At 41.8% G+C, this 20,516-nt stretch overlaps 1 protein-coding gene and 1 long non-coding RNA gene across 4 annotated transcripts in view; one reads left to right on the forward strand and one right to left on the reverse strand.

Moving 5' to 3' along the window:
• socs6a (suppressor of cytokine signaling 6a) overlaps positions 1 to 10,940 on the reverse strand; it is a 54,466-nt gene extending 43,526 nt beyond the window's left edge. Inside the window, exons 1-2 of one of the 3 annotated variants that reach the window (XM_072570662.1) lie at positions 10,785 to 10,940; positions 5,944 to 6,058 (exon numbers count right to left, since the gene is read on the reverse strand). The gene's annotated coding sequence lies outside the window, so the exon portion shown is untranslated. The remainder of the gene's footprint in view (positions 1 to 5,943; positions 6,059 to 10,784) is intronic. The other 2 variants (XM_072570661.1, XM_072570660.1) reach the window with 2 other exon arrangements.
• On the forward strand, positions 10,342 to 19,082 carry LOC140477197 (uncharacterized). The gene is made up of 3 exons (XR_011960665.1): positions 10,342 to 10,428; positions 14,079 to 14,188; positions 18,013 to 19,082. It is a non-coding gene; the product is annotated as an uncharacterized lncRNA (long non-coding RNA).
• The last annotated feature ends 1,434 nt before the right edge of the window (positions 19,083 to 20,516 follow it).

Raw genomic sequence — 20,516 nt, forward strand, 5'->3', positions numbered from 1 at the left:
ATTCTGTAATGGTTTCCAAAAGACAATTGTTGCCTGCAGACTATATCAATAGCATCTTCTTCAAATAAAGATGCTCAATTTAGAATTCCTTGCCCTTAGCTTACAGTGTATTCTTGGCTTTTCACTAACCTCTTCCAATCTATAAATCCCTTTTTTCTCCCCTAAATACGATGCTACATAACAAAAATGAAGTCTCCCCAACTACAGACATTTCAAGAAGTGGGGGAACTCCACAGACTCAGTGTCTGAAGCAGTACTAAAAAAGGCTGTTATACCCACCAGTCGCAACCAAGAGCAGCACATTTGCAGTTTGTCAGATTGCATTCAAAGTAACTTCAGAACACAGTATCATATCAAAAGTGGTCCCAACAGTCTGTTTGTAAATTTCATACTGCACAACAACATTACTATCGGAATGTTACACTCCAATACTACATGCAAAGAACTGGCCATATTCTCCCAAATTCTGTAAACTGATCCCCACACTCCAACAGAACAGTTCATCCAGGATACTTTACAATGCCCTTCACAGCATTTGAAAACATAAATGCACAATGAATTTCAAATGGATTGCTATGTGAAAATGCACTACCAATGGAGGATAGATGCTGGATATCATGACCTCATGAAAAAGTGTATAAGGTATGAGCAGGTAGGGAAAGAGTTAATAGAACATAGAAAAGTGCAGCATAGGACAGGCCCTTTGGCCCAAGATGTCGTGCCAAGATTTAATCCTAATGTAAAATACAATAACAACCTACACATCCCTCAACTCAGTGCTCTCCATGTGCATGTCCAGCAGTCGCTTAAATGTCCCCAGTGACTCTGTTTCCACCACCACCGCTGGTAACGCATCCATGCATTCACAACTCTGTGTAAAAAAACCTACCTCTGATGTCTCCTTTGTACCTTCAAACTATGACTTCTCGTACCAGTCAGTCAATCCTGTCCTGGGGAAAAGACTCTGGCTATTGACTCTATCTATTCCTCTCATTATTTTGTACACCTCAATCAGGTCTCCTCTCTTCCTCCTTCTCTCCAGAGAGACAAATCCGAGCCTATTCAACCTTTCTTCGTAAGGCAAGCCCTCCAGTCCAGGCAGCATCCTGGTAAACCTTCTTTGCACCCTCTCCAAAGCCTCTGTATCTTTCCTATAGTAGGGCGACCAGAACTGGACACAATATTCCAAGTGTGGCCTCACCCAGGACTTGTAGAGCTGCAGCGAAACCTCACGGCTCTTAAACTCTATCCCCCTGTTAATGAAAGCCAAAACACCATATGCTTTCTTAACAACCCTATCAACTTGGGTGGCAACTTTGAGGGATCTATGTACTTGCACACCCAGATCCCTCTGTTCCTCCACACTGCCAAGAATCCTGTCTTTAATCATACATTCAGCATTCGTGTTCGGCCTTCCAAAATGCAACACTTCGCACTTGTCCAGGTTGAACTCCATCTACCATTTCTCAGCTCAGCAATGCATTCAGTCTATGTCACGCTGCAGCCTGCAGTAGCCCTCTATACTATCCACGGCACCTCCAACCTTTGTGTCATCTGCAAATTTACTAACTAACCTCCTCATCCAAGTCATTTATAAAACCTACAGAGAGCAGAGGCCCAAATACAGAGCCCTGTGGGACCCCACTCAACACTGTCCTCCAGGCAGAATACTTTCCATCTACAAACACGAAGGCTCAGCTAGCATGACTTTGACCAGATAAGAACTTGCAGTAAACAACAAGCTGCTGCAGGCAAAGGTAATGGGTTAATGAGGTGAAAAAGCATTCATTATGTAATGCCAGTTAACAAGGTTAAGAACATCCATTGTCTAATGCCAAATGGCTTAATCTTTACTGTTGATGATTGCTGATTGTAACAGTCACCCAATCAATATAGATGTTGCCTTACTTGGATGCTTACTCCTGTGAGTAACTATATAATTCCTTAAGAATCTGCTATTCAAGAGAAGACCGAGAACTCATGTCTCTGTGCCCAGGAGCGATCGTTCTTTCTCCCTCCATTCTATACCAGTTCAGCACAAGTTCTTTGATTTTGTGCTTCATATCCTATGAATAAACTCTAAGATACTGTGTGCTTTATTAACTGCTCTCTCTATCTGTCCTGCCACCTTAAATAACTTATGCAAATACAGATTCAGGTTTCCTTGCTCCATGCTTCATAGTAACACCCTGCATTTTATACAGTGCTCCACCCTCTTTCCACCAAAATGCATCCTCTCTCACTTCTTCGCTGTGATATTAATCTGCCACCTATCCACCCATTCCACCAACTTGTAAATGCCTTTTAGATCTCAAGCTAATATCACTTTCAATTAAGATGACTGAAGCATTTGACGCACACTGGCCAACTAAAACTTGTAATGCACAGCCAAGCAAAAGCAAAATCCTATAATTCTGGAAATCAGAAATAAAAGCAGAAGATGCTGAAATACTCAGCATGCCACGCAGCACATGTAAAAAGATCAGCAACCTGAAACCTTAACTCAGAGTTGTTCTCTTCAATCACTGTGCCATCCCTGTCAGAATTTGTTTTTATTTGATGTATAGACATGGTTGGAGCTCATGAGTACTCAAGAGAGATAAACATTAGTTCAGGTTCCTTTGTCATACTTTAAGAACACTTCCAAATTCAACTCTCTAAAGTCCTGCAGCATTAAAAATTCAAGGCCATTCATGAACAATAGAGTTCCAAAACCTCACTTGCTTCCTCATGTCTAATGAAGGCCACCTAATGAACTAATCAAATTCAAGCCCTCTGAATCAGGGATTTTGGAGTTCAAAACCCATGGTAGAACTTGAGTACTTATTCCACAATGACAATGCATTAAGTACTCAAATAGCATATTTTTATTTCATCTTGGATATGGGACACTAAGCTGGTTTCACTGATCATCCCTCACTGTGTTAGTGATTGTACTGTCTGGTGTTTTTGCACATCAGACAGCACTTTAGATTCAATCACTAAAGTTGAATCAGTTACACATGAGCAATACAAACTAATTTCACTTCCCTGAAGAACATTAGCAACAACCTGGGTTCGTAAGAAAATCAAAATTTATAAATTCAATTTCCATACTTGCCAACGCCAACGATACAATATAACCTCTCAACCACCTAATAGTGTAACAGCAACATCATTATAGCTTTGCATTGTTAGAGGCGTTGTCTTTCAGATGAGACACTGAACTCAAGCCACAACTGACTTCTCAAGTGAACTAAAATGCTTACAAGCCTGTATCTGAAATGCAGGAAGTTTGCTCAGTTTTTCTTTTTTACATTCCTCTCTCAAACAACAGAAACAAGTACAAATCATGGGCATTCACAGATTGCGCTGAATGCAACAACGCCACATCAAAAAACACATTCTGCAGTAATAAATTGTGAAGCACTTTGAGATCTATTGAAAGTATGAAAAGCATCTCTCTTAGACATGCCCTTCCTCCCCCCTCCCTTAAGCTGTTGACAGTGAGACCTTCTTGTATACAAACCTTTGTCTAATGTATCTGCATAACATCATATAACTGGCATTAACATCATATAACTGGCAATGTTAATGAAATGCTATGAAAACTTTCAAAACTTTGTTTCATGCTGAAACAAAGGTTCAGAACTGACAACCCATTAGTGAATATAAGAGTGCATTGAGTCACATAGCATAGAAGCAGATCCTTCAGCCCAACAAATCCATACCAACCATATTCCCAAACTAAACTAGTCCCATTTGCCTGCAGTTGGCACACATCCCTCTAATTCCTCTTCATATATTTATCTATCTAAATGTTGTAACTGTTCCTGTATCGACCATTTCCTCTGACATTCACTCCAAACACGAAACACTTGTTTTAAAAATGCCCTTATGTCTTTTCTAAAACTTTCTCCTCTCACCTTAAAAATATGGCCCCTAGTTTTGAATTCCCCTACCCTAGGAAAGAGACCCTTGTGATTCACCTTATCTACACATATGATTTTGTAAGGTCACCAGTCAACCTCCCATACTCCTGTGAAAAACATCCCAGCCAATCCAGCCTATTTTTATGACTCAGATCCTCCATTCCTGGCAACATCCTGGTAAATCTTTCTGAACCTTCTCCAATGTAATAATATCCTTCCTATAGCAGGACGTACAGAACCCCATACAGTACTCCAAAAGAGGCCCCACCAGCATCCTGTACAACCTCAACATCACTTCCCAACTCCAATACTCCAAGGTCTGAGCAATGAAGTCAAGTGCGCTAAATGTCTTAACTACAGTCTACTTGCAATGCAAATTTCAGAAGAATTATGTACCTGAACCTGTAGATCTCTGTTCAACAACATACCCAGGCCCTGACCATTAATTGTATAAGACCTGCCCTTGGTCACTTTACCAAAATGTAATTCCTCACATTTATCTAAATTAAACTCCATCTGTCGCTCCTCAGCCCATTGACTCAATTGTTCAAGATCTCTTTGTAATTTTAGACAATCTTCTTCACTGTCCACTGTACCACCAATTTTAGTGTCATTCACAAACTTACTAACCATGCCTCCTATATTCTCATCCAAATCATTTATATAACTGACAAACAAAAGTGGACCCAGTACTGATCCCTTTAGACACAAGCCTCTTGTCTGAAATTAACTCTTCACCACTACCCTCTGTCTTCTACTATCAAGCCAATTTTGTATTCAATTGGCAAACTCAGTCTCATGTGATCTAACTTTATAATTAGTCTACCACACAGAACCTTGTCAAAGGCTTTACTGAAGTCCACGTAAACAACATCTACTACTCTACCCTCAACCACCTTCTTGATTACTTCCTCAAAAAGTTCAATTAAGTTTGGGACACAATTTCAGTCACACAAAACCATGCTGACTATCCCGAATGCAAATAAATCCTATCATTCAGAATCACCTCCAAAATCATTAGTGTCAGACTCACAGGTCAAGAGCTCCTCTTATAGCCTCTCTTAAATAAAGGCAAATTAGGCACTCTCCAGTCTTTCAGCACCTCATTTTTAAGATTTTATAAATAGTACAAACAATTCTGTTAGAAGCCACGCAATTATTCCTTATCTTCCCACATCCTGGGATACACTTGATCAGGTCCTGGAGATTTATCCACCTTTATGTTTTCTCAGAACACCAGCACTTCCTCTTCTGTAATGTAAACTGTTTTCAAAATATCAACATTTATTTCCCAGAGTTCTCTAGCCACTGTTTCTTTCCTTCTTTCTAGAATATGACTCGGTCTTATTCTTGACTAGAATCTCAATACTTTCATTCATCCATTGTTCACTATTCTTACCAACCTTACCCTTCACTCTAGCAGGAGCATAATGTCTCAAATAAAAGCTTACACTTTACTGAATCTTTAACATAGCAAAAATATTCACAGGAATTATAGCACTTTTCAGGAGCCATAAATAGGCAAAAGCCAACAGGAAGTAGAGGACAGATAACCAGAAGCTTGGTCACAGCAGCAGGTGTTACAGAACATCTTAAAAAAATACTGAAATGCACAGACATTTAGGGAGAAAATTCCAAAGTCAGAGACTAATGATTGAACACTTAGAATTAGGAATTGAAGATGTCAGCCTTGGAGGAATGCAGGCATCTTGGACTAGTGTAGATCTGGAGGAGATTACAAAGTATGGCAAAGCACAAAGGGATTTGAAAACAAAGACATAAGTTTTAAGTTGATTCACTCCTCGATCAGGAGACAATGTAGGTCATCGAGCATCGGGGTGATGAGGAACACTACATGGTGCAAATTAGAATACATGGAAAAGAGGGTTTGATGAGCTCAGGGTTATGTAGTATGAATGGAGTACACTAAAAATAGCTAAATCTTGAGGGAACAAAGCAATGAATGGAAGTTTCATCACATAAGCTAAGTTAGAGAAGTGTAAGGCAATAATACATAGGTGAAACCAAGTACCTTAGTGATGATGTAGGTACCCAACCAGAAGCTCAGCTAAGGGTCAAATATGGTTTGAAGGTTCGGAACTGTCTAGGTCAGTGTCAGCCATCAGGGAGAGAGATGGTTTCACTAGCTAAGATATTTTAAAGTAAATGACTATTATTCACATCAGCAAAGTAAATCATTTAAGGTGCAGCTATACTGTTGCATTTTAAAACTAGGCAAGAACAATGTTATAACTCTAGTCAAGTTTCAATATGATTCCAAAGCTAAATATCATCTCAAACTGTTGGGATTAGATATTTTGGACCACAACTTTAGTGTTGCATCATATTTTTCACATACTTATACTACACAAGTTATGTGTAGTATGAGTGTTGTACTCTCCTTCTTAGGCTAAAGTATAAATTTCGACTAAAACAGAAAGCTGACTAGGATTCACACCTGTTTTATGACTGCACTAGATAATTATTACATGATAATGTATTGTACACACCTCAGAATTCAGAGATAGTTGAAGCAATTGCACAGAGAAATATGTCCAATTCTGAGTTACTTTTATACAGGTGCTAATTTATTTCAGGTTTTGGAAAAAGTAGCATACGTTATCTAACTCTTTACATTTATGGCATTAAATCTGCTTCCTTATCATTACAGCAGAATTAAACAGCCCAAGAAACGTGGAATTATGACTCGACAGCCAGGATTAGGAAGTGGAATTTTGTTGTCATATAACAACAGTGGATCCAGCGAATAAAAATGAAGACAATACAATATGAAAGCAATGATGGATACTGAACTTCTAGATTAACCCTTTGCTGGTGTGCTAATAATAAACTTATAACCATATGCAAACTGCAAGAGCCAAAATGAATTACGATGCATACAATTTCTATTTGCATGCATCTCTCAATCTGGGGCCAATTAGTTTTAGAAGAAAAAGTTTGTTTTAAAATTTCCTCCGAGTACTGGTACTGTTTATATATATTGAGACTAAGGAACTGTGGAATCTCCTATGACCATCGACTGTAAGGGAAGATGCAAATGAAAAATGATCAAGATTTCTCCTACGTATTGCACTAATATGTTTTTAATCTAATCAGAGAAATCGCAAGTTTATCAAGTATCCAGCATTTTAAAAGATTTATCTATTTTAAAAGATCACAGTCTTGTGCAAAACTAACTCCAGATGAACACCCTAAACTCAAAGGCTAAAAAATAAACATCACATATACATCATTTCACAGAGTTAAAAAAAATCACACAACACCAGGTTATAGTACGTGTTTATTTGGATGCACTAGCTTTTGCAGCGCTGCTCCTTCTTCAGGTGCTCCTTCTTAAGATCATGCTCACAGAATTTATAGCCAGAGTCCGGTGTCATGAAGATGTGATACAGTAAACAATCTTCCATTAAAACTTTCATCTTTTATAAACTGGTTTCTGTTCTTTGATACATAAATCCCAGAATTTCTTTTAAATTACATTCTCAAGATAGCTCAGATTTTTAAACAATAGGTGTGAAGTCTGTCTGTGTACCAATCCTATGCCAGACTGACAAACCCTCTGTATAGTTTACAGAGTTGGATATGGATTCATGTAGTTTTGAGCAAAATAAAATATAATTTAAAAGTAGTTCTGGGATTTACATATCAAAGAACAGAAACCAGCATATCCCATTATAAAAGATGAAAGATTTAATCTCAGATTGTTTTCTATGTCACATCTTCATGACACTAGACTCCTTCTGTGAGCATGATCTTAACCTCCACAACCATCTGATAAAGGAGCAGCGAGTGGAAAGCCAATGCTGCCAAATAAACCTGTCGGAGTATAACCTGCTGTTGAGAGGTTTTTAACTTTGTCCACCCCAGTCCAACACCAGCACCTCCAAGACACTATTTCACTAAACACTACCTCAGGTTTATTAACTAGATCATAATTTTTGTAAATACTATAGATGTCAGATACTTAATTTGTAAATGCTTTCAGATTTTTTTGCAACTATGTGCAAACACCTTACTGAAGTGTCTATCTGAATTCCTCACCTTTTTCAAATCATTAATCATTCCTAGGTCAGTATTTATTTCATTACAAACCAAAGAATGGTCCAAAATACATAAAAATAATTTCAAAAGAAAGCTATTAACAAAAAAAACTTAAATTATTCAAGTAGACTTTGCTTAGAAATGATATGCAGAAAGAGAATAAAATTCACCAAAACTTTCTCCAACTAATAAGGTCTCAACATTTACTAGTCATTGTTAGAACAGAAACAAGCAAAAACAACGCTGACTGTAAAAATTCATCAGGCTCGGTTTGGCAGGTACACTGAAACAGATTTATGATCTGAGTCACTACACTGGGCTGAGGATAGGGTGGAGGGAGAGAAGATATTTAAAACAGGATGATTGCAACAATTTTCAAAGTTTTTTTGTTAAACAGCGCTCTGGAAAGTGCCTTCACACATAAACAAAGCACAAAAATGGCAATGCGAAACAGACACAGAATCAGACTGATAGCTTTTTAAAATACAGGTGGTCGGTCTAAATTGGATTTTGTTTTGACTGTTCAAGTTCCCTTTCATAAAGAGAGGGAATGATGAACCAAGTATTGGAGGGTTTGAGCTTTTGGGAGAGGCTGAATAGGCTGGGACATTTTTTCTCTGGAACATCAAAGGCTGAGGGGTGACCTCATAGAGATTTATAAAATCATGAGGGGCATGGATAGGATGGCTAGCCAAGATCTTTTTATTCCCCCAGGGTAGGGGAGTCAAAAACTACAGGGCAAAGATTTAAGTGGGAGGAAAAAGATTTAAGGGGAATTTTTTTTCATTCAAATGATGGTGTTTGTATGTAACAAGTTGCCAAAGAGATGATGGAGTCAGGTATATTTACAAAATTTGAGAAGCATCTGAATGGGTACATCAATAGAAAGTCTTTAGAGGGATATGGGCCAAATGCTGGCAATGAGATTAGATCAGTTTAGGATATCTGGTTGGCACAGATGAGTTGGGTTTGTTTCCATGCTGTATAACTATGACCTGCTTCAGTTCAAAGATATCTTCAGAAAGACTTGCTTGCTATAGAAAAACAGTCATAATATTTCACTGGACCCCAAATTACCCTTTAAAGGAAGAAAAAAATCAATTAGGATTGAAAGCCCTAAAAAGTGCAGTTTCTGTTTACCATAGAGACATTGAAAGAGGTTGGGGAATTAGTCTTACCACTTTGTCGAATACATAGACAGATTTATGGAGGATGGAGTGGTAGGCATTAGAAGACTAGGAGAAGGGAGTTTTATGAAAGATTTGGGCTTGAAGGTTATAGAAAATTTGGGGACTGGGGGTGAAGTGTATGGTAATTGGCAGGATTAAGAGGAATGAAGATTGGTGGAAAGGGAGGGACGATGGGGGGGGGGAGGAGACGATGGGGGGGGGGAGGAGACGATGGGGGGGGGGGAGGATGACGGTGGGGGGGGGGAGGATGACGGTGGGGGGGGGGAGGATGACGGTGGGGGGGGGGAGGATGACGGTGGGGGGGGGGGGGAGGATGACGGTGGGGGGGGGGGAGGATGATGGGGGGGGAGGATGATGGGGGGGGAGGATGACGGGGGGGGAGGATGACGGGGGGGGAGGAGGATGACGAGGGGGGGGAATGACGGGGGAGGAGGATGGGGGGGAGGATGATCGGAGGGGAGGATGATCGGGAGGGGAGGATGATCGGGGGGGGAGGATGATCGGGGGGGGAGGATGATCGGGGGGGAGGATGATCGGGGGGGGGAGGATGATGATGGGGGGAGGATGATGATGGGGGGAGGATGATGATGGGGGGGAGGATGATGGGGGGTAGCAGGGAGAGGAAGATTTGGTGGTTGGGATGGAGGGGAGAGGAGGTTTCGTGGTTGGGGTGGAGGAGGAGAGGAAGATTTGGTGGATGGGGCTGGAAGGAGAGGAAGATTTGGTAGGGGGCAGGAAGATTGGGTGGTGGGGGGGACACAGGAAGATTGGGTGGGGGGGGACAGGAAGATTTAGCGATGGGGGGATAGGAAGATTTGGGGGTGGGGAGGATAGGAAGATTTGGGGGTGGGGAGGATAGGAAGATTTGGGGGCGAGGGGGACAGCAGGATTTGGTGATGGGGTGTGGGGGAACAGGAAGATTTGGTGGTGGGGGAACAGCAGGATTTGGTGGGGGTGGGGGAACAGCAGGATTTGGTGGTGGGGGAACAGCAAGATGTGGGGGTAGAGGGAACAGGAAGATTTGGTATTGGGGTGGGGGAACAGCAAGATTTGGTGGTGGGGTGGGGGTGGGGGTGGGAGTCGGGGAGGGAACAGCAAGATTTGGTGTGGGGGCAGGAAGATTTGGGGGGTGGAGAAACAGGAAGATTTGGTGGTGGGGGCAGGAAGCTCCAGTTTGACGAGACTCCGGATTTCACAATCGGGGGGGGTATTTAAAGGGGAAAGAGTTTCCACATCTTCTCGCCCAGACAAAGAGGGAGGTGGAGGTGAGGTGAGGGCAGGAGGCCCAGCCTGACTCAGAGAGGCTCCACCCGGGGGAGGGGGCACTTTCACAACTTGTATCCCCGGGGCCTGTGTCGGGCCTGAGGTTGGGCTTCGTCCCGAGGTGGAGGGGAGTCGTGAAGCCCGGGCCCGCCAGCTGCAGCGACCGCACGCCTGGAAGTTTCTGGAACCACCCGGAACCTTCCCAAGGCCCTGGGGCGCTCGCGCAGTTCGAGAGGCCGCCGGCTCTCCGCCGAAGCTCCGGCCAGAGCAGAGCAGAGCAGGGCCGCGCCCGCAAAGACCGAAGGCCCCACCGCCAGCCTCGTCCTTTCCTGCTACCTCCACATCACCGCCGCCTTACCTCCGGCTGCAGTCCGCCCAGGCTCCACCACAACCTTCATGCCATCAGCGCCTGCCGGCCGGCCCGGGCCCCGAGGGGCGGGAAGGAGGGGAGGGCTGGATCGGGCAGGGGGGGGGAGGGACAGACTCCAGCCGCCTGCTCCCCGCCCCGGTCACCCCTCCCGCCTCCGCTCAGTGAGATCCGAACTGATCGCCCAAGCACTGATCACTTTCCGACCCTTCCTCACACTCTCTCTAACTGATCACCCTCACTAACTGTAACACTCTCAGTCACTGGTTTATTTCTGACTGATCTCTCGTAACTGTTTTCTATCTTATTGATCTCTCTTACTGATCTCTTTCTTACTGATTTCTTTATTACTGATCTCTCTCTACCTGATCTCTCATTGTGACTGATCTTCGTCTCTAACTGATTTTTCTAGCTATCTCCCTCTGAATTACCTCACCCTCTCTAACTGATCTCTTTCTCTAACTGATCTCAACCCACAGAAAGCCTGTGCAATTCTCTGCCACAGAAAGCAGTTGAGGCCATAACATTTAATGTTTTCAAAGAGTTAGATATAGTTCTTCTAGCTACCGGGATCAACAGTGAGGAAATAAATCAGTAATGGGATACTGTGTGAGATGATCAGCCATGATCTTGTTGAATGACAGAACAGGCTCCCAGGGCTCATTGGCCTACTCTTCCTCCTATTTTCTGTTTCTGTCTCTTTCTGATGTCCTTTTAACTGAACCATATCTCCCACTATTTGATCTTTCTGCCCTAACTACCGAATCTCTCCAATGATCTTCCTGAGCTACCTGCTTTTGATCTCTCTCTCTCCTTTGCTACTGATCTCTCTTCTAACTAGTAAACTTTCTTCCTATTAGTGATCCAGCTCACTCTCTTACCCATAGCTTCCTTCCTCTCTTTAACTGATCTTCCCCTGCCTTTACATCTAATTGATCCCTCTCTCCCTTCCTCTCACTGATCTCTCTCTCTCACTGATTTCTCTGTTTCTCATTCCCTCACCAATCTCTTGTGTATCTCCTCCGTCTTTCTAATCTCCAGCTCCCTCGGACTGCTGTCCCTCTTTCTCACCTAACTCATCTCTCCTCTCTCTTATTTACTCTCCCTCTTATTGATCCCTCTCTTCCTGTCACTATCCCACTTTCCGTCTCCCTGTGTTGCTGATTGTGCTCTCATTACCAGTCTCACTCTTCACGTCTCACTAATCCTGCTCTCTCCATCTCAGTGAGTTCTCTCTTCCTCTTTCAGATCTCTGTTCCTCCTAGTGATTTCTCATCCCTCACTGATCTGTCTCTCTGCCTCTTATGGACCATTTTCTCTTCCATCCTACTGCTTTTTTGCTTTTCTTTACTAGTCTTTGCTTTTCTGTCACTGTTCTCTCTATCTCTGCGATCTCTCTCTCTCACTCTCTCTGTTCCTGATCTGTTTCCCTCCTTCTCTGTGCCTGATTGATTTCGCTCCCTTCCTGATCAAAACTTATCCTCTGATTAATCTGTCTCCCTCATTCTCTGTTCCTGATTGCTCTGTCCCCCTCCTTTCCAGAAAAATTCTCCCTCTCTCTCGTCCTGATCGATCTCTGCCTCCACCCCATTCATCATCAATCTGTGTCTCTCCTTCCTGTTTGATCTTTCTCCATATCTTCCATATCAGTCCCTTTCTCCCTCTGTTCTTGATCTATCCATCTCTCCCCATGTTACTAATGTGAAATTTTTCTCAGAGGGCCACAAATGCTTGACACTGTCTTGGTGATAAATTAGTGGAAACAGTGTTTGAATATTGTTAAAGCATCATTGATCATCTCCTCAATGTTGTTTTTCCATATAATCTCCATATGCCTCAATATTAGTTATTTCCAGAAGTTCACTGATTTTAGTCTTGGATTTGCTCAATGATTGAGATTCCACAGCTCTCTGGGACAGAGAATTCACCACCCTCAAAGAAATTCCTTCTCAACTCAGTCTTAAATGGCCTGCCCCTTAATCTGATTTTATGTTTCTTGATTCCAGAGTCAGCAGCCAGATGAAACTTTCCATCTGTATCTACCCTATCTGAATTTTTAAAATTCCAAATAGACTGCCTCTTATTCTTGAAACTCAAGAGAATACAGACCAAATTACCTCAATCACTCCACATAATAAGATTTTGCCATCCTTGGCATTAATCTTGTGAATTCGTAAAGAGACAAAACTATAGCCAATATTCTAGATGAGATATCCCCAAGACTATAAACGACTGCAGGAGGACAATTTTACCTCAAAAGCCTTTGAAATTAATCCAATAAAATTTTTGCCTTTCTAGTTGCTTGCTGATTAACATGCTAACTTTATAATGATTCCTGCACAAGGATATCAGATCCCTTTGGATGCCCACACTATCAAACATTCAACATTTATGAAATATTCTGACTTTTTTTGCTACCAAACTGAATAACTGCATATTTATTTACATTAAATTCTATCAAATACTATCTGTTTCACTAAGTGTGTCCGAGTCCTCTTGAATTCTCCTTCCACCCTCTTCAAAAATCACGTTCCAACCCATTTTGATGTTGTCAGCAAACTCGGAAGTATTAATCAGTCTCAGCATCCAAATCATTGATATAGATTGTGAACAGTTGTGGACCTAGCAGTGGCCCTCACCATTATCCACTCGTAACAACCTGCCATCCTGAGAACAATCTATTTCTTCCTACCAGGACTATAAGAAATAGAAGCAGAAGTAGGCCATTTGGCACATGGCTGATCTGATAATCCTCAACCCCACTTTTCTGCCTCTTCCACGAAATCCTTGGAATCCTTAACCTGCTGATTAAAAATCTGTCTAACTCTAAAAAAATTTAAGGCAGTGTTCACTGACACACAACTGTGGGGCAACTGCACCTGCATGTTCGTTAGGAAACATGCATGCACACAGTTCCAGACCCTCTACATCATTACATGATGTGTGTGCATGTGCACAGAAGGAGGCACAACATTGAAAGAGATTCAATGTCAGAAAAGACCTCCAGGATTTGGTCAGGTTGGCACCTCCCTGAGGAATTACTGTTATTACAAGTATATAGACTCCACTTATAAACTGTCAGCAAATAACTCCACAAATGGAAGTGCTGAGCCCCTTTTAAATGACCTCTGAAATACACACAGCCAGAAACAGACTGGCAAAAATAGTTTCTGAGCAGATGAAAACCAAGAAAGCAGTTCAGTGGTTCCTAATCATGTATTGCTGAGGTGATCCTTATGATTCTTTTGCAAGTTAGCACATTGCTTTTCCATAATCTCTTTTCAGATGCTTCCACTGGTCTTCAGATTACAATGATTGCTGAAGGAAAGTTGAACTGGTTTTATTCAAGTTTAAATTCAGATTTGACTGCAGTGAACAGAAAGACAGATGTTGAGGTGATGGATTTCAAAATATTTCTCTATATCTTGTTCCCAGCCACAAGCTGTTCAGCGACCTGTAAAATAACCACAGGGTTATTGGTGGGCAAAAGGTTTCTGTTTTCGATAACATATAAATCTTACCTCAGAATCCCTTCCAACAAACCACCACTGATGTCAGACTCACCAGTCTATACATCCCAGTCTTCTCCTTACAACCTTTCTTAAATAAAGGCACAACATTAACCACCTCGAGTCCTCCAGCACCTCACCTGTGGCTGTAGAGGATACAAATATCTCTGCTGGGGACCCCACAACTTCTTCCCTAACTTCACACAACGTTCTGGGATACACTTGATCAGGCTTTGGAGATTTATCCACCTTTATGTTTTTAAGATGTCCAGTATCTCCTGCAATGTGGACCATTTTGAGTCAATATTTCTTTCCCCAAGTTCACTAACATCTCTGTCTTTCTCCACAGTAAAAACTGATGCAAACTATTTGTTTAGTTTCTCTCCCACCTTCTGTGGTTCCACACGTAGATGACCTCTTTGATCCTTAAGGGGCCCTATTCTCTCCCTAGTTGCTGTTTTCCACTTTTTTGCGCTTCCCCCCCCGCCCCACCCCTGCCCAAGCCTGTATATTATCCAGGTCTTGCTATTTCTGGGCATGGGCTGCATCACTATCTGATGAGTTATGAATGGTGCTGAACATTGGGGATAACCACATAGTGGAGGGAAGGCCATTGATGAAGCAACTGAAGATGGTTAAGCTAAGGACATTCATCTCACATCTGGAATTCAGTTCTTTTGTCCAAATTTGTACCAAGACTGTAAGAGGTCAGGAGCTGAGTGGCCCTGACAGAATTTAAACTGATCATCAAGTATTGGATGATAGATTTGATAACATCTTCCATCATCCTACTAATGATCAAGAGTAGACTAATGGGACAACAATTGGTTGGGTTAGATTTGTTCGACTTAATACATACAAAATGTACCAGAACTCCAGATTTTTATTGAATTTAAATTCTACCCTCTGCCATGGTGGGATTCAAGCCAAAGTCCCCAGAACATTATTTTCATTCCTTTGTAACTAGTAACATAACACCATCATGTCTCCTCCTAATTAACCTACTTTTATCAACAATTTCCATATTTTCCACTAAATTCCATTAAAGTGTCATCAAAAATAACTGATTAGCTGCCTATTGCCATGGCAATTATAATTAAATGATGATAAGCAGAGAGGAGATACATTGACTTTTTAAGTATCACATGCCTATTCATACAGCACGGAGATGGGCACTTTGGCCCAAACTGGTCCATACCGACAAAGATATCTGTCCACACTTACCCTATTTCCTTGCAATTGGCCCATATCCTTCTGATCCTTTCCTAACCATGTATTTGTCCAAATGCCTTTTAAATGATGTTAGTGTATCCACCTCAACCACATCTGCTGGCAGCTCATTCCAAATGCTTACCACCCTCTGTGTAAAGATGTTGCCCCTCAGGTTTCCTTTAATTCTTTCCCCTCTAACATTAAATCGATGCCTTCAAGTCCTCGATTTCCCCAACCCTGGAAAAAAGACTGAGTGCTTTCATTCTATCATGCCTCTCATGATTTTATATAGCTCTATAAGGTCCCCCCTCTGTCTCCCACACTCTAAAGAAAAAAGTCCTAGCTTGTCTAACCTCTCCCTATAACTCAGACCATTGAGTCCAGACAACATCCTTGTAAATTTCTTCTGCGCTCTTTCCTGTCGCTACCCACATTCACGTTTTGAACATTTCTTTTGATTCTTGTTGGTTTCTGTATCATCAGATTACTTATCTAAAACCCACATTGCATATAACACAATTGATTATCTATCCATGGGCCATAATGTAATCAACCAATTTGCTACTGCATGCCACAATATTTATACCTTTATTGAATAGATAATGATAATTATTTGCCAATTTCAAAACAGTCAATTTGAAAATCTTGTCTTGGAAGACATTAGGTAAGGTAGCTTTCAATAGAATTATGCCTACTGAATGTGTTAATCTTTTTTGTTTAGGAATTTCAAATCTCCACTAATTTCACACCAGAGCATAAAAATGTTGCTGGACAAGCGCAGCAGGTCAGGCAGCATCAAAGGAACAGGAGGATCGACGTTTCGGGCATAAGCCCTTCTTCAGGAATGAGGAGGGTGTGCCAAGCAGGCTAAGGTAAAAGGTAGGGAGGAGGGACTTGGGGGAGGGGCGTTAGGAATACGATAGGTGGAAGGTGGTTAAGGTGAGGGTGATAGGCCGGAGAGGGGGTGGGGGCGGAGAGGTCGTGAAGAAGATTGAAGGTCAAGAAGGCGGTGCTGAGCCTGAGGGTTGGGACTGAGAAAAGGTGGTAAGCCTATCACCCTCACCTTAACCTCCTTCCACCTATCGTATTCCCAACGCCACTTCCCCAAGTCCCTCCTCCCTACCTTTTATCTTAGCCTGCTTGGCACACCCTCCTCATTCCTGAAAAAGGGCTAATGCCCGAAACGTCGATTCTCCTGTTCTTTTGATGCTGCCTGACCTGCTGCGCTTTTCCAGCAACACATTTTTAAGCTCTGATCTCCAGCATCTGCAGTCCTCACTTTCTCCTAATTTCACACTAGGTCAGATTGACAAAACACTTTATTAGTCTGTGCCTCATGAAAGCTTGCTAATGAAATTGTTAGTTCCGGTACTTTTGCATGTACATTTAGATATGGGCATCACTAGAAAAGTGCTTTACGCTAATCCCCACTCTCCCTTCATTAATTGCAAGTTTTTTTCTGTTACACTTCATTTCATGTAGTGAAGGTATTCCAACATTGCTTTAGGTGATGATTTGATAGTGATGGTGCATTATCCCTTTTCTCATTGTGTAGCAGTTTCAGGGTAATCCCCAGTTTTAAAACGAAAGACTGAAAGAAAATGGCCTTTTGTGAAAAACTGGTCAACCTGGCATCTGTGCAGGCAGGATTTCCCAGCAGGCCTGCCAGAATAAGGACATATCTTCTTCTGGGGACAGAAATCCTCAGAGGTATGAGACAACTCAGCACCCGCCAGACATCATATCAAGGGACAGGCATAGAAATAGTAATGATCCCCAAGACTGTGAACAATAAGCCTATCTAGTTAGTGGGATAACGATTTACTCTAATCTGAAAACAGTTTAGGATGCTCCATGACGTCATCAAAATTTCAGTTAAGTAAATTTGGGACGGTATCAACCCTTTTGCTTCCACGAATGATAAGATTAAACCGGCCCCAGCAATCAACAAAGATGTTTTGTGAAATGGAACTACCTGAGGGGTGGAGCTAGCTGGCCTTTTGGAATCGCAAGGATAAAGGGGGCAGCAGGGCCAGCTATCGGGGGCTCTTTTTCCTTTTGCATTCTCTTCACTCTGAGCTCGCTGCATCTCTGGAGATTAGCTCTTTGTGGCTGAAGATATCAACCTTGTCTACGACCTCAGATTTTGGAAGTCCACAACAACATCCGAGGCAGAGAGGGAGGCCCACCGAACAAGCAGCAAGTCCCTCTGAGACTGAAAGAACCCTTTTCTGGCCTGGGACACCCATACTCTGGAGTAGCTGGTTAGGCGTAGGGGGGAGGTGATTGTGTAATTCTTAAAGTATAAGTACCCTGTAAATTGTGTAAGGTCAAAGATTTACATTGTGCCTGCTCCAGTTTTCTTATTTTTTATAACATAATATAGAGTATAACTTTCATCAAAGTATTGTACAAATTGGGCAAGTTAATTTTTTTTCTGTAATAAAGTTCACTGCTAATTTTGAACTTATATTTGAGTCTGTCTGTGTTCCTTCTAGGTGCACCAATTTTGGCTGAGTTCACAGCAGATTCCAGACCATAATGCCAGTGACAAGGACCGAAAGATGATCCGGGCGATCCGAACTGCCCACTCAAGGGGGATTGCTGGCCAGGATAAGCAGTTTGATCTCTCTTTTTCTCACTCGGAGGTACTGCCCGAGTGGGTAGGTACCAAGTGGCCGTTATCCCACCAACAAGAGAGGGAATCGCCCATTGGTGGCGGTTGCAATTACCGTGTGGAGAGAAGCTCCGACTTGCTGGTCAGGCTATAAACAGTGAATTCGGTTCAGCGCTCTCTCTCCAGCAGAGTTGCTCTAGTGTGGCATTCTGGGTCTTTGAAATTTCAGAGTCTACTGGAGAGAGACCACCACAGTTAGCAGTGAACCCCAGAAACCTGCCTGAGTGTGGAGTAAAGGAAAGAGGCCCCTTCCAGTTGTCATTTTTAAAAATCAGGTCGGCCACTCATTCTTCTTTTCTCTCCCTCCCCTATCTTTGCTGAAAAACTTGAAGATGGGAATGTTAAATTCCTAATTCTCCCCTTCTTAGAGCTGGATATCCTACTACAACATTGGAAGCTGATTGAAACTTTTTAGCCTGAATAAAGTTCAGAATGTGTCTGCTAAGGCACAACATGTCACAGATCACAGCATGAGCAAGACTGCATTGTCAGCAGGATGGGAAGTATTTGATGACTCTGGGTCACTGATAAATTGAAATGTAGCCTTAATATTTGTAATTTAATTGAGAACTTTAAGACTTCCAAAGCTATTACCATTTAAGCAGTAAGAATAGGTGATTTTGTTTTTCCTTTTTTTCCCTTTTTAACTGTCATAAATGATAGCTATAGATGATGTCCTCCTTCAGAAGAAATAGGTTGAACTAAAGCTGTTGCAATGTAACCTGGGTGTGGCTGATGAAATGCATTATAAATAATTGATGTCCGTTAAGACACAGATCACAGTCACAGATTGTAAGGTGAATGGAGTGCACTGTAAACAGAGTAAAAAGTCGAGAATGTAATGAGAATGGGAAGTCAATACTTTTAACTCTTACCGATTTGTGCTTTGATGTAGAGATGGCAGTGTTGAACTGGGCTGGGCAAAGTTATAAACCAAATACTGGATTAGTGGTGCTGGAAGAGCACAGCAGTTCAGGTAGCATCCAACGAGCAGCGAAATTGACGTTTCGGGCAAAAGCCCTTCATCAGGAATAAAGCTTTATTCCTGATGAAGGGCTTTTGCCCGAAACGTCGATTTCGCTGCTCGTTGGATGCTGCCTGAACTGCTGTGCTCTTCCAGCACCACTAATCCAGTATTTGGTTTTCAGCATCTGCAGTCATTGTTTTTACAAAGTTATAAACCACACAACACCAGGTTTATTTGAAAGTACTAGCTTTTGGAGCACTGTTCTTTCGTCAGGTAGCAAGTGTGACTAGCTACGTGATGAAGGAGCAGTGATCCAAAAGCTTGTACTTCCAAATGAACCTGTTGAACTATAACCTGGATTTGTATGATGTGGAGACGCCAGTGTTGGACAGAGGTGGACAAGGTTAAAATCACACAACATCAGGCCTTAGTCCAACAGGCTTATTTGCAAGCTTGTACCTTTCAAATGCACCTGTTGCACTATAACCTGGTGTTGTGTGATTTTTAATTGATTTGTATAACCTTGAGGCAACAAGTGACTCAAAACTAGAAAGTAATAACTAATATATAGAAAGCAATAACTAATATATTATTGTAATAATGTTAAATTGTTGGAATAACTAAGTTTTCAAATACTAAAATAAACCAAGTAATTTAACTACATCAAATGCCATCATAATTACACAAAGGAAAGATGAATACATTTAGTTCTGTGCCGTGATATCAGCGGGGGGAGGAGGGAGGTTACGGCAATTAAAATTAATGTGATAACAGATCATATAGTTGAGGGTTACAGCCATAACCAGAATTCTGAAATTTGTTGCCTGCCCAGGATTAAGGATGTCTCCCTTGTAGATGGCGTAGAACTCAGAGGAAGAGGACATGAATCCAGTTGTTGATGTCTGCATAGTTCAAAATAGCAAGAGAAGCATATATTTATAAGGTGCCTTTAACATTACAAAACATCCCAACACACTTTAAAGAAGCATTATAAAAGAAAGTACAACAATGGTCACATAAGGAGCTATTAGGTCAGATGACCAAAAGCTTGAACAAAGTGATTGGTTTTAGAGAGTGACTGAACAAAGGAGAGCAAAGATATGGAGAGGTAAAGCAATTAAAATTGACAAGATAACCAGGTAGATAGAGGTAGGAAAACAATTCTGCTGTTGGAATTTGAGAAGATATTGTATAAATAACATCACAGAACCTCAAATGTATACACACGAATTAACTTAGGGCAAACATTAGATATTTAAATGTCTTAAAATTGGTTTTGGAAGTTGGGGTCTCAATTTATGTGTGACACTGGCAGAGTACTGGAGAAAGAAGAAGCTGCACAATTCCAATGTCCTGAA

Source organism: Chiloscyllium punctatum, chromosome 5, assembly GCF_047496795.1.
Source record: "Chiloscyllium punctatum isolate Juve2018m chromosome 5, sChiPun1.3, whole genome shotgun sequence".
Taxonomy (NCBI): Eukaryota; Metazoa; Chordata; class Chondrichthyes; order Orectolobiformes; family Hemiscylliidae; genus Chiloscyllium; species Chiloscyllium punctatum.